Below are 13155 nucleotides of genomic sequence, written 5' to 3' on the forward strand. Positions count from 1 at the left end.
ATTAACAAGTACTGACTGTGTAGCTAGTGCTGAGCTGGCCACCGGGAACAGATGTAGACTTAGCTTCTCGTGGTATAGTTCATTGGTTTTTTGTTAGAGAAAAGGGTTTTCTATATGATATGAATCATCTAAGAAGTTAATGATTGTTAAGGGTGGAGATCCTGTCATTTTGTTTTATTAGAATACTTTGAACTGCTTCATTGGACAAAATTTCCCAATCAGTCATGTGACCCCACATTAAGCAGGCATTTTTGTTTCAAAGCATTTCTAGGTAAATAAAGATGTGCTCCTTAGGTAAAGGGATGTGAGACAGTAAGATACACTGAAGGAAGTGCCAGTAATCAGTCTCTTCCAACTTTGTCTCCTTTCTCTAAGATGAATATATGATTTTCTAAATTGACTAGATAATTCGCTCAAAGACACATATTTTTGAAGCAATGAGATTAAAGATGGGTCTGCTCTTTGTAGACTTGAATTGGTCCCTTTCTGTGGGGAAAGGGGCAATGACTGGCAGCGGCAATTTTTCATCATTTCTTCCATGCACTCAGCTTCAAGGCCTGCAGAAAGCTATGCATGACCCAGGCCTTTCTGTAAGTCAGCTAATGATCGCCCAATCAACTGGAGAAAATTGATTTTGTCAAAACTCATGAAGAGCTGTGGGCTGATCAATGTCTCACTGAAGTCAGCTTTCACACAAAACTGGCCAAAGCTGGAATTAAATGTCAGATACAATTTAACACTGATGGTCTAACAGTACCTTTAGAGAGGGTGGTTTGCTCCTGATTCTGCCTTTCAGATTAACTCCCTATGGCGGGCTCCCCAGGCTAAATGATTAGGGTCTGGCACACTGCCACACCACACGTTTCTCTAAAAGATAGACAATAGTGAGGACTTGGTACTTAGGGCTGTGGATTTTGTCAAAGCTGAGAGGGAAATGCCTTAGGGAAGGAGGGAAGGAAGGAAGAGGAAGGGAGAAAGGGAGAGAGGGAGAGAGAAAGATATCTGATTTAAATAAGGGTATTGGATTCAACAGGTAGCTCTAAATGGTAACTTTCCTTCTTGGAATACTGACAGGATCAGAGGAGGCCTAGAAGCACCAAGGACTGGAAGGGCACTGCTGAGGGACATGCTGAGATTACATTATGATTCCTGTGAGATTTATTTCAGCCCAATGACTGGCACCAAGGTCCTATAATTCTCTTCATACACCCTCCAGTCTGGTCAAAGTGCCTTCCTTCTACCTAGATCATACATTCCCTGTTCCTTTGCTTGCCTTTCCCACTTTACTTCTCCTTTGTGTGTTAAATCCTGCCAACCAACAACACTCACTTCCAAAGACACAAGAAGGGAGGAGTGGCAGTTATCCTCTGGAGACTCTCATTATTATGTAGGGTCTTCCACAGAGGCAGTGCGTGTATGCCATTGGATTTCAGAGAGTCCTATTTTCTTTGCAACGAGCTTAAACATTTCTAGCTACAACTGAAGTGATCTGTGAAGAACGCTTACTTCCTACCCTTCCATCTTCCTGCCCACTGAAACCTAATTTCCCATTATTCTCTATCCCCCACAGAGAAGTTTAAGTTCAGTTACCCCACATGGAAGCTGAGAGGGAAATGCCTTAGGGAAGGAGGGAAGGAAGGCCAAACTGAGAAAAATCCAAGTCTAGGTGTGGCTATCTCCTTTTCTGTTGGCTAGAAAGTTCTCAGAGACCTCACAAACAGTGGAGGATATTGCCATTGCTATTACTTGTCCGTCAGAACTTGATTTTAAGTCCTTATTGATGAGTATACCATAGACTTCAATCATAGGACTTGCAAAGTATCAAGCTGATACTGACCTGGAAGTTTCTCCTCTCTGACTAACATTCATAAAGGTGTGATGCTGGCAGCTGGGGGGGAAATCATCAGCAGTCTTGCCCAGTTGTGAACCCTGTGAGCTACAACAACAACCAGCCTGACAAGATATGTCCATCAGTACCAGAGTCACAGATGTGATGGGAGTAAACCTGAGACTATAAATATGGCCAGGATTCCACATCTGGGGAGTTCATAGGCTGGAGGAGTGAACCTGCTCCTACTATTTTGCAAAATAGACAGTATCAAACTGCCATCTAAATTAGCATCTCTGTATCCATCAATTAATGCACCTTTATATCCTTGGACTGACCTTTTGACCATTTTTTTTTTTTTTGCTAACCACCTTGGATTTTAATATTCACATTCCCGTAATGATTAATAGATCTAAATATATCTTATCCAAATGTTTTAGAAACATTTATGCTTCTATTTTGTGAAATTATGATTCATTCTTTTGCTCTCATTTTAGTGAACTGATCATCTTTTAATTTTTAAGCTATTTTAATATTATAGAAATCATGGCAATCTATCAGCTTTATGTACGGCAGGTATCATTTTACATCCAAAGGACAACAGTTTTCTGCTTTATCTGCCTTGTAAGAACACAGTCTAAGAATGGAGTCCTGTGAGGAGAATTCTTAGTGCTTGTGAGAAAACTTCAAGAAACCAAGCCAAGAGTCTGGTGACTTCAGCTTCTTCAACATACAGAATTGTTCTTGGAATGTGCTTTTGTGCTCCTCCCAGGTGTAGCAGGTAGCAGTGAGTTTGCTTCAGATTATTCATCATAACTGTGTATTATTATTTGTTTACATGTCGATGGGAAAACATGTTTTTGCCACATGCAGCTTTGCCTGCCATATACAGCTTGTCTTTATGATTGTATGCTTTACTCACGTGACTCTTCTTAACCCTCACAGTATACATTTTCTGATTCTGTGAATAAAGTTGACTATTGCACGAGACTTTAGTCTGCCTCACTTATTGACTCTGCTCTCCCAGGTCCTACTGCCTCTAGAATGGTAAACACCTGCCTACAGAGATTAGCCACTCTTGCTTTCTGATCTGATTTACAAGGCCTGTTCTTCGGGAACCTCCATCTGCCTTTTCTTCCCTGACACTGACAGTTCAGAAACCATGGGCCACCATCAGAACATGAACTTTGGAGCGGGAGTAGTAGATGAGCTTGGATTCATAATCTATCGCTCACTATTGTTTCTGGATCCCAGGCAAGCTGGTAGTGTCAACCTTGAATGTCATTAAATTCACATGAGAGGGATGTTGTACCCTGATGCTGCATGTGACAGCTAGTGAAGCTGCATGACACATGTTACATGCCCTAGTCAAACTTAATGCTGGGCTTTCGTTAGATTTACCAATGTAAGCCATTGTAATTGCTACAACTAAAAAATAATCAAAAATCTTAGAAAGTAATGCCTTTGATATGTGTGTAACTCAGTTAATCTATGACTTTGTATATTTTCTTGTCTAATTTGTTTGAGAACAATTAAATTCATGGATGAAATTCTATGAAGGAACTAAAGCAAACAAGATACAGTTGTCTTCAAAATGGGATGGACATTTGAAGAGGTAGGCATTGGGCTTCTAGAAGACCTTAGCCATGTATAACTGAACTTAGAAGGTCACACTGAAGCAAACGGCTGGGTTGAAGAGGTCACTGAAGGTGCTCTTCTTAATTATGAAAGCATATCACTGATAAATACCTGCTGCCCTTCCCTCTCTATGTTGTTTCTTAAATTTATCAAGTACTTCTCTCCTCACTTAGGAGACAGACCTTGGTAGATAGAGTCTATGTGATCCAGGCTGACCTTAAACTTGTGAACTTCTTAAGAAGTCAAGTATTGCAATAACAAATGCATGTGTACTACCACCCCTGACTCTATAAATCTTCAGTACCTAAATGATGCCTGTCTAGCTCTTTGTTATTTATCAGTTTGCTGACTATGTTCTATACCTACAGACATTATTTTAGTTTGGTCTTTTTTGTCTCTCACTGAACAGTAGCAATAGAATTCTAAGGATTCTATCTGCCATCGACATGATGCCCTTTCCAGTTTGTTCTTTGTCCAGAGAACAGCAAGTGGTTTTTGGTTTTTTGTTTTGTTTTTTTAACAAAACTAAATTTACTGCCCTTGTTTAAAGCTCAGTATGAGACTGATCTGTGGCCAACTATACTAGTGAGGCTCCCTCACTCTCAGTATGGAAGCACAACTACCTACCTCGCTGTCCTCATTCCACACTCTCCAAGTCAGATTTCCGTGATGAAATACAGTGGAGCCAGTTGCAGCTTGACTCCTCAAGTATTCAGACACATCCAGCTTCACAGGTAAGTCCTTAAACCCCGCCCCAAGACCCAGTGTACGAGGACTCCTGTGACCCAGGGAGGCAGATTCCCCACTTAGCCAAAGACTCAGACACCTTCCAGTTCCCAACTGTGCCAGCTGAGAACAAAGTACCCCTGGCGTGGGACCTGATTCCACACAGCCCACACCTCAGTTTCAGCTAAACTCCCCAGGGCCACAGGATTATAGAATCACAGGATCACAGGCTCACAGGAAGGACAGACTCCAATCAGAGACAGGGAGACCAGATAACACCAGGGATAACCAGATGGCGAGAAGCAAAGTGCAAGAACATAAGCAACAGGAACCAATTTGACTTGGCAACATCAGAACCCAGTTCTCCTACCACAGCAAGTCCAGGATACCCCAAGACACCCTTAAAACAAGATTCAGATCCAAACTCTCATTTCGTGAAGATAATGGAAGTCTTTAAGAAGTACACAAATAACTCCTTTTAAAGAAACACAGGAGAACACAAGAAAACAAATAGAAGCCATCAAAGAGGAAACACATAAATTCCTTAAAGAAATACAAGATTCAGATTCTGAGAATTTTATTGAGTATTTTTGCATCAATATTCATAAGGGAGATTGGTCTGAAGTTCTCTTTCTTTGTTGCATCTTTGTGAGGTTTAGGTATGAGCATGATTGTGGTTTCACAGAACATATTGGGTAGTGTTTCTATTTTGTGGAATAGTTTGAAGACAATTGGTATTAGGTCTTCCTTGAAGGTCTGATAGAATTTTGCACTAAAACTATCTGGTCCTGAGCTTTTTTTTGGTGGGGAGACTTTAAATGACTGCTGCTATTTCTTGAGGGCTTTTATTTTATTTTATTTTTTACTTAATGACTGTTTAGATGGTTTATCTCTTCCTGACTTAACTTTGGTACCTGGTATCTGTCTAGAAAATTGTCCATTTCATCCATATTTTCCAGTTTTGTTGAGTATAAGCTTTTGTAGTAGGATCTGATGATTTTTGAATTTCCTTAGTTTTTGTTGTTATGTCTCCCTTTTCAGTTCTGATTTTATTAATTTGGATAGTGTCTCCATGCCCTCTGGTTAGTCTGGCTAAGGGTTTATTTATCTTGTTGATTTTCTCAAAGAACCGGCTCCTGGTTTTATTGATTCTTTGTATAGTTCTTTTTGTTTCTACTTGGCTGATTTCAGCCCTGAGTTTGATTATTTCCTGCCATCTACTCATCTTGGGTGTATTTGCTTCTTTTTGTTCTAGAGCTTTCAGGTGTGTTGTCAAGTTGCTAGTGTATGCTCTCTCCAGTTTCTTTTTGTAAGCACTTAGAGCTATGAGTTTTCCCCTTAGCACTGCTTTTATGGAGTCCCATAAGTTTTGGTATGACGAGCCTTCATTTCCATTAAATTCTAAAAAGTCTTTAATTTCTTCCTTTATTTCTTCCTTGACCAAGTCATCATTGAGTAGAGACAAGATGTTGGCATATCTATGAAGAATTACCTTGATTATGTTAAATGGGATGAGTAGATCTATTTCCATCCCAGAAGTGGGTATCACTAATTCCTGGATTTGGATTCTGGACTCATAAAACTGAGAAAGATAGTTGAGTGTCAGCATTCATCTTCCTCTGTTTCCAAACTGTGGATACAATGTGACCAGCTGTCTCAAGTTCCTGCTACAGAGACTTTCTTAACAGGATGTACTGTCAATGAGAACTACAATTCAAAACAAACAAACAAATCAAATATACAATCAAAACACTTTGTACTTTAAGCTGTTTCTGTAAAATTATTCTATCGCAGCAAAAAGACAATTAAGTAAGAAAAGTTATGCTGAGAAGGTGTTATGTGATAAACCTGACCAGGTGGCTCTTGAAACTTTGGAATTGGTTCATAGGTGGAATGTGGAAGAATCTGGAACCTTAGACAAGAAATACCTGCAGATACTGTTATCCGAGCTTGGCAGGCTACTCTGATTCTGAATTCTGGTAGGCGAGAAGGCCAAGAGAAGTGCAGACGATGGCCATCTGGCTTGTGAAGTCTCTGGAGGGAGAAAGCACTCTATCAGGAGCTGGATTAGGATCCATTCATAAGATATTTTGGCCAGGAATCTGGTTTTTGCTCTGTCCATGATATGAGAAGTTAAGAACATTTAAATTTAAAAGTGATGGACTAATTTACTTAGCAGAGGAAATTTCTATACAGCAGAGAATTCTCGATGTAACATAGTTACTTTTTACTATGGGTATCCTGTGAAAAGGAGCAAAAGAATATGCAAAAAGATTTTTAAAATGCACAGTTTGTCTAGGAGGAAAAAAATCTCAAACAAGTTAAAAGTTGCAGCCAGGGTGCATGCTGGGAAATAGGGTACAAATTTAAATGAAATTTTTGACCCCATATTGGAACAGTAGGATGGTGCCTTATGGGTGGGAACTTGACTATCAAATGCTTTTATTTGTAAAATCTAAACTTTTTTGAAAGGAGATCAAATAAACTAAGCATGCAACTGAAAGGGGTTTCCTTCTCCTTGAAAGCAAAGCTTTAGGGAAGTGTTTCTACAGGTTTGCCACACAGAAGCTAATGAAATTGTGGTCCAATGGGGCTAGGCTCAGCCCTACTGGCAACAGAATTTGCCATCCTCCTGCTCCTCCTCATGGTATTGTTTTTATAGGCATAAATGATGAAGGGTAGGGAAAATCCTGAAGTATTGTACTAAATATGCAGAGGCACTGGGGCCAGACAGTGTGTGGCCCTCTATGGAAGTCTTGAGAGCCCATTGTGTAAAGCTGTGAAGCCGTGGAAATGCCGTGATGTTAGCAATGCCAGGATGTTAGAGATGCCAGGACTGTAGGGAATTCCTAAGGGAAGTTGCAGGCATGCATTGGAGCCTGTCTGAGAAGCCATATGTGCTACAGGCATCAGAATTGAAAGAGTAGGAATACCCACGTCCTTTAGAGCACAGATGTTAATATGAATCCCAGATGCCATGCATGCAATTGTAGGATTTGATGTTTTCTTTTCTGGATTTTAGTCTAATTATTCCTTACTATTTCCTATCCTTTCCACTTGAAATAAAATCTTTGTGCTGTTGTGTAAAAGATGCTTTTAACTTGTAAACTTAATTTTACAGGACTCACAATTAAGAGATTGTTTTGAGTATCAAAGGAGACTTTGACCTTTTAAATAGTGCTAGACTTGTTAAAGACTATGGGTGCTTTTGATATTAGAATGAGTTTATTTTGTATTATGAGATGATCATGAGCTTATGGGGATGAAGGGTAAAAATTATGGTTTGAAAATGGTAATGTTTGAATGTCAAGATGACAAAGAGTGGACTTGTGATGGTTTATATTGAGTGTCGTCATCTTGGCAGGATGTGGAATTTGTTGATTAGGTATTGGACCACATAAAAAGCAGAGAGGTAACTGTCTGCAGCATTCATCTTCCCTGCTTCCTGCTTGCAATGCAGTATAACTGGCTGTCTCAAGCTCCAGTTACCATGACTTTCTCACCAAGATGAACTGTATCATGGAAATATGAACTAGAAAAAAATCATTGTCTATGCTTATAAAGAGGAAGAAACCCCTGTTAATTTACTGAATAGTTTTTAAAAATAAATTTGTTATATATTATCTTATTAAGCAATTAGTTACTATTGTGACTTCAAAGTCATGAATCTTAAGAGTAATATTTTCAGATCTCTGTGGCAACCATCATTTTGCTTGGAAATACCTGTGATTTCTGCTGGTGTGAAAGCTGGTGTGAAAGCTATGGGTGGTGGATCTATGAGATTCCTAAGGCTTCCAGTGTGCTACAAACATAGTGACTTAAAGTAAGATGCTTATTTTCTCTCAGTCTTGGAAGCTGGAATTATAAACTCAAGATGTTAAGGTTCATACTCCCCCAGAGCCTCTGCAAAGCATACTTCCTGCTTTACCTAAATTCTGGTGTCCCTATGACTTCTGTGCCTCAAGCTAGGATATTGCAATCTCTTGTCTTCATATCTCTACACCTTTAATTATGGTACACCTCAGGATATCTTGAACAACATATCCCCATTCTAAAATGCTGCAACTGTGGGTTTCCTGGGGCTATGCTATCCACAGAGAAAGATGCAGAGGAATTTATGCCAGTGACCATGTTGTGATCTCAGGATTTCAATATTTAAAGATTGTATACAACACTAAAACAAAATAACACTGATTTTTGTTTCCTAGTCCTTAGTCCTAAACTCCAAAGCAAACAACCATTTTCAGCTCCTTTCAGCAACATTTACCTCGGCATTCATTCTTTATTGGTATTAGGTGCTGCTGACTGTAGTAATAAGCGTTTTTAAAGGCTTTGATCCTCTTCTAGCCAATCAGCCAAAGATGGTAAATAGGATGAGAGGATATGGACCTGTTTAGAAGTCATTTTGGGGGGGCAATTTTAATCTTCATTTTTCAAGATACCAGCAGTCCAGTTTAGTAGTGTCAGGATACCAAACCCAAATCAGCGGTGGTGGCACAATACAGCAGAAACTGGCAAGCCTTTACCTAATCAGTATGAGTCAGCACAGCAACTAGGACCAGCCCGACACCGGAAATTCTCTGCAATGCTTCTCTCAACAAAGCTATGCAAGTGCCCTACCAATGTCTGTTGAGTCCTATTTATACTCTCTCCAAACATCACGTGTCCTCCCACAGGTCTTGCATCAGCAAAATACCACGTGAGTTTGCATCACATGATGCTACCAGAAACTTCCACTTCATATCCCGTTTTTTTTTTTTATTTAAAAATTGTCTGTTTTTATAACATTACAATAAAAATAATTATAAGAATCATAAAACTTGAGCTTTCCATAGGTACTACTGATTTCTTTAGGTGAGTGGAGATAAAGGTCCTTTTCACACTCTTTACTTCTACTTTATTTTTATTCTGTTACCATTGCTATATCACAGTTTTGATCTAAAGACCACTCTCTGCCTCTATCCTGTGCTGGGAATTGAACCCATGACATACTAGGCAAGCCAGTGAATTACATCACAGATTTTGGTTTAATTACATGCTTGCATGCATTATGGTCACTATTACATGAATATTGTTTACTTAAGATCCAGCCAATGTTGCTGGCTTATATTTTTATATAAAAGCTTGGCTATTGTATACAAATATTCGAGTTAATGAGTACTTTAAAAGTACTTTTTTTTGGTAAGACTTTAGAGTCACTGTAATATATCAAGCAGTTGGGGTTTTTGTGAACTCCTCATCCAGTTTCTGCTAGTACTGTTTAATACTAGTATTGTACTAATATTACTAATTGTACTAATAATACTAATATTGTAGTATTGTCTACATTGATACATTCCTAAAGCCAGGAAGCCAGTGTTGACTTATGACTGTCTCATCAAGGGAGGTCCTTATTCCACTTCCCTAGAATTTTCTATCTGCTGGAATCTTGTCCACTCTGCCACACTGTACTTCCTTGTCCTGTTCTGGTCTCTAGAGAATATTGTTGTCTTTCCTTGCTTAACATGACTTTGATAGTTTCTTATTTATTTATTTATTTATTTATTCATTCATTCATTCATTCATTCATTCATTTATTCTTCTCTCATACAATACATCCTAACTACAGCCTTCTCCCTTTCCCTCTCACCTCTCCTCTCCTCTAGAGCCACTGCTTCTCCATTTCTGAACAGCAATCGTCATCTTACCATGGTAATCTGCAGAGCCCTTTTGGACATGTGACTTTTACATTTTAATGTTTAGACATTAATCTTGACACCAGTGTCTTACTAAGTTATGGGATTGAAAGATAGCATTTGAAATAAAACTTTAAATTTGATATAGGTTTTGGTGAAAACTTCTGTACCTTCTGGGGAAAAATCAAGATGATGTATTTGGTATTTAAAAGGATTATGTTTAAACAGCTAAGTGCCTCAACCTAGAACTCTTGCTGGTTGCACAAAATCGTTATGGTGAGAGGGGAACTGAGAGCAGCACTTTTGCTGTGCTTCTTGTAAGATGTTTTATTAATTTTTGAGAATTTGATATGAATGCACATTTACATAATACCCACAATCCTGGATCCAGTGGCTCCCATTGTCTCTCTTCGAGTTCATGCCCTCTTATTCTTTACCTATTTATATTATTATTATTATTATTATTATTATTATTATTATATATTCATACATTTACATGCTGCGTTCATTTAGAGCTGACAACTTGGGATTGGATAACCTATCAGGCGTTCGTCCCTGGTGCAAACTGCTTTTCCTCCTCTCAGCAGTTAACTGTCAAGCATGACATACTTTTAATAACTTGTCCTCCAGTTGGAGTGACTAGACATCCTGAGGAAAGTGTTTTGAGCGTGAGTAAAAATCAGAAGGGAGTTAATGGCCCTTCTGAATTATCCAAAATAAGCATTTACACACGGGCACTTAATTCTGAGTAATTAATGTCTGTCTGAATAACGCAGTGGCTTAATAAGGTGGGGTGCAGCAGAGGCACACTGAGTCACTGGAGAACCCCGGAGGGCTGGCTGTGAATGCCACCCCTCAGCTTGCCAGGACTCTTGGTAATAGCTGGAACATTTTTATAGGTGCATCATTACAGAGTTCCAGCGAAGGCGTACTCGCTGTAGGCAAAGTTTAATGTCCCCTATTAGACTGCACATGTTTAGGTTCATCACGACAATCAACTCCTCCCGTCTCTGTATAGGACGTTTGAAAGGCTAATGACCTGCAGAAGACAGGCTGGGCTGAGGGAGAGACTTTGCCTCAAGATCAGTCATCAACCATATAAATGGTATTGCCTACCTTTATGGGTTATTCTTCACCTTCAAGTAAATCCCAGGGAATATTCTCCAGTCTCCAAAGTTTTCATCTGATCCAGGTTCTCCTTAAAAGACACGCTTTAATAGATTTTTGGCAATAATTACTGACCGTTACAGGTTTCTACCAGAGAGAATTTCCATTGAAAGTACTTCTTAGCAAAGGAATTCAACATACATACATATGTAGAAACTCAGACATTATGCTCATTTCTGGAATGTCAATTGATGCTCTGCTACACATGTGTCAGTTGTTTGAGAGGCCAAAATGAGTAAGACATGTCCCTAGATTTTGAGATGTTTCACAAGAGAGAGGAAACATAAACACAGTTGAGTAATAGATCATGATCAGTTTCAGTCACAGAATCAAGGTGACCTGGGGATTTATTAGACATGAACCAACGGACCACAGTGGAGGAAATCACAAGCTTCGTGGTGAATGTAGCATCTGCGTCAAATAGTCTAGTAACGTACGTATAATTATGTGATGTGTAAACATAACGCATTTGAAAGATGAGGCCTGACAGTGTCTGGAAAGGGCAAGAATTCTGGGTCTTGGGATTCCCCTGGACTCTTGGAAGCTCTTTGGAAGATGAGGAGAGTGGCTAAACCAGAGGCATAAATGACTGAGAGCAGGCAGTGCTTCACTTAGCTCTCTCAAAGGGAAACAGCAATATCCATAATGTTAAAAATGCTGGGCAGGCTGCTGCTCCTCAGTACTCCCCACCCTCCTAAGTCCAAATTTATTAAGTGCACTAAAGAGATGCTGCCAAAAAGGAAATAACTGGAGGATTTTCTGGAGCCAAGGCGGGCAGAATATGCGGTGATGAGAGGCTGGAAAGGCATCATTATCATTTTCCAGACTGAATTTCACTTTGTTCCACTTTGAGCAATGGCCGCCTTGGTCCAACACAAAATTTAAAAAAGACCATAGAGAGCCTCGTTCCAAATGAGAAGATGGAAAAATAACAAATACAATGGGAGCAAGAAAACCCTTCTGCAAGCCTGTTGGCAAGGGAAAGTGTAGGGATGGGGAAAGGTAGAGGAGGGTGGGGAAGAGCCTGGCACCGGGGGTCTGCAACATTTCATTACATCGAGATTTGTGTGTGATGTGTGATGGTTTGACTACAATGTTGAAAGGCACAATAGCTGATTGTTCCTTCCTGTAGGATTGATTTTGTTCTGGGCTAATTACGCTGGAGAACTGAAGTCTTCCTTTTGAGTGTGTGGCAGCCAGCAGAAATGAAGACACAAGGCAAGAGTCTAGACGAAGAGGGGTCTATGATTTTAAATTTTAGTTTATGGTACATGGATTGTATATATTCAAAAGCCAATGTAGATGTTGAAATAGTTTATTTGCCCTTTTTTCTATCATGATTGCTACAAAGTAGTTACCACACAATTGCCTTTTTGTGTGTGAGCATAGCCAATATCACAGATAAAGAAGTTTCTGTGAAAAAATTTGGACACATTTTTACATGTCCTGTATGCCTACCTATGCTTGCTAAACCAGGCTAAGTTATTTTATGTTAGCAATTTTCTTTGGTGCTTTTATTGTGTTTATTTTTTTCCTGGATGTTTTTATTCACTTTTTAAAAACTGTCTGAGTACCCAGTGTGTTTAAGCACTGTCCTTGCCACGTAAAATGCTAAGAATAAGTATCTGAGTTGGATTGTGCTGTCAAGGCCTCCGTGTCTAATAGAGAAATAAATATAGAACAAGATGGAAAGTGATGTCTTTAAATATGGCTACTCTGCAACATTGGGTAGAAGGTTCACTGCATTTATGGTGTTCAGGAGTAATTTTATGAATAAAGAAACAGCTTAGTTTGTTATCAAAAATCTAAGTATGATATGTGTTGATGGACACTCTTTAGGAAATTCACTTCAGCGAAGGACAATATGACACAATGCTTGTGACAATGAGTAGACAATGATGTTAGAAGAGATGTGTCCAGAGTAGGAACTAAGGATGCCAGTAAGGTGAGGAAGACTTTGAATAGTAATGTTGCAGGATTTCAAGTGTGTGTTCGAACAAATAGGAAAAGTCAATGGCTATAGCTATGTCCATACTGCATGTAAGTGTATGTATGTATGGTGGACAATATTTGTAAACTATGTGCCTGATTAGGATTATAGTTTCTTATATATGTATATAA

This window comes from Arvicanthis niloticus, chromosome 4 (assembly GCF_011762505.2).
Source record: "Arvicanthis niloticus isolate mArvNil1 chromosome 4, mArvNil1.pat.X, whole genome shotgun sequence".
Lineage (NCBI taxonomy): Eukaryota > Metazoa > Chordata > Mammalia > Rodentia > Muridae > Arvicanthis > Arvicanthis niloticus.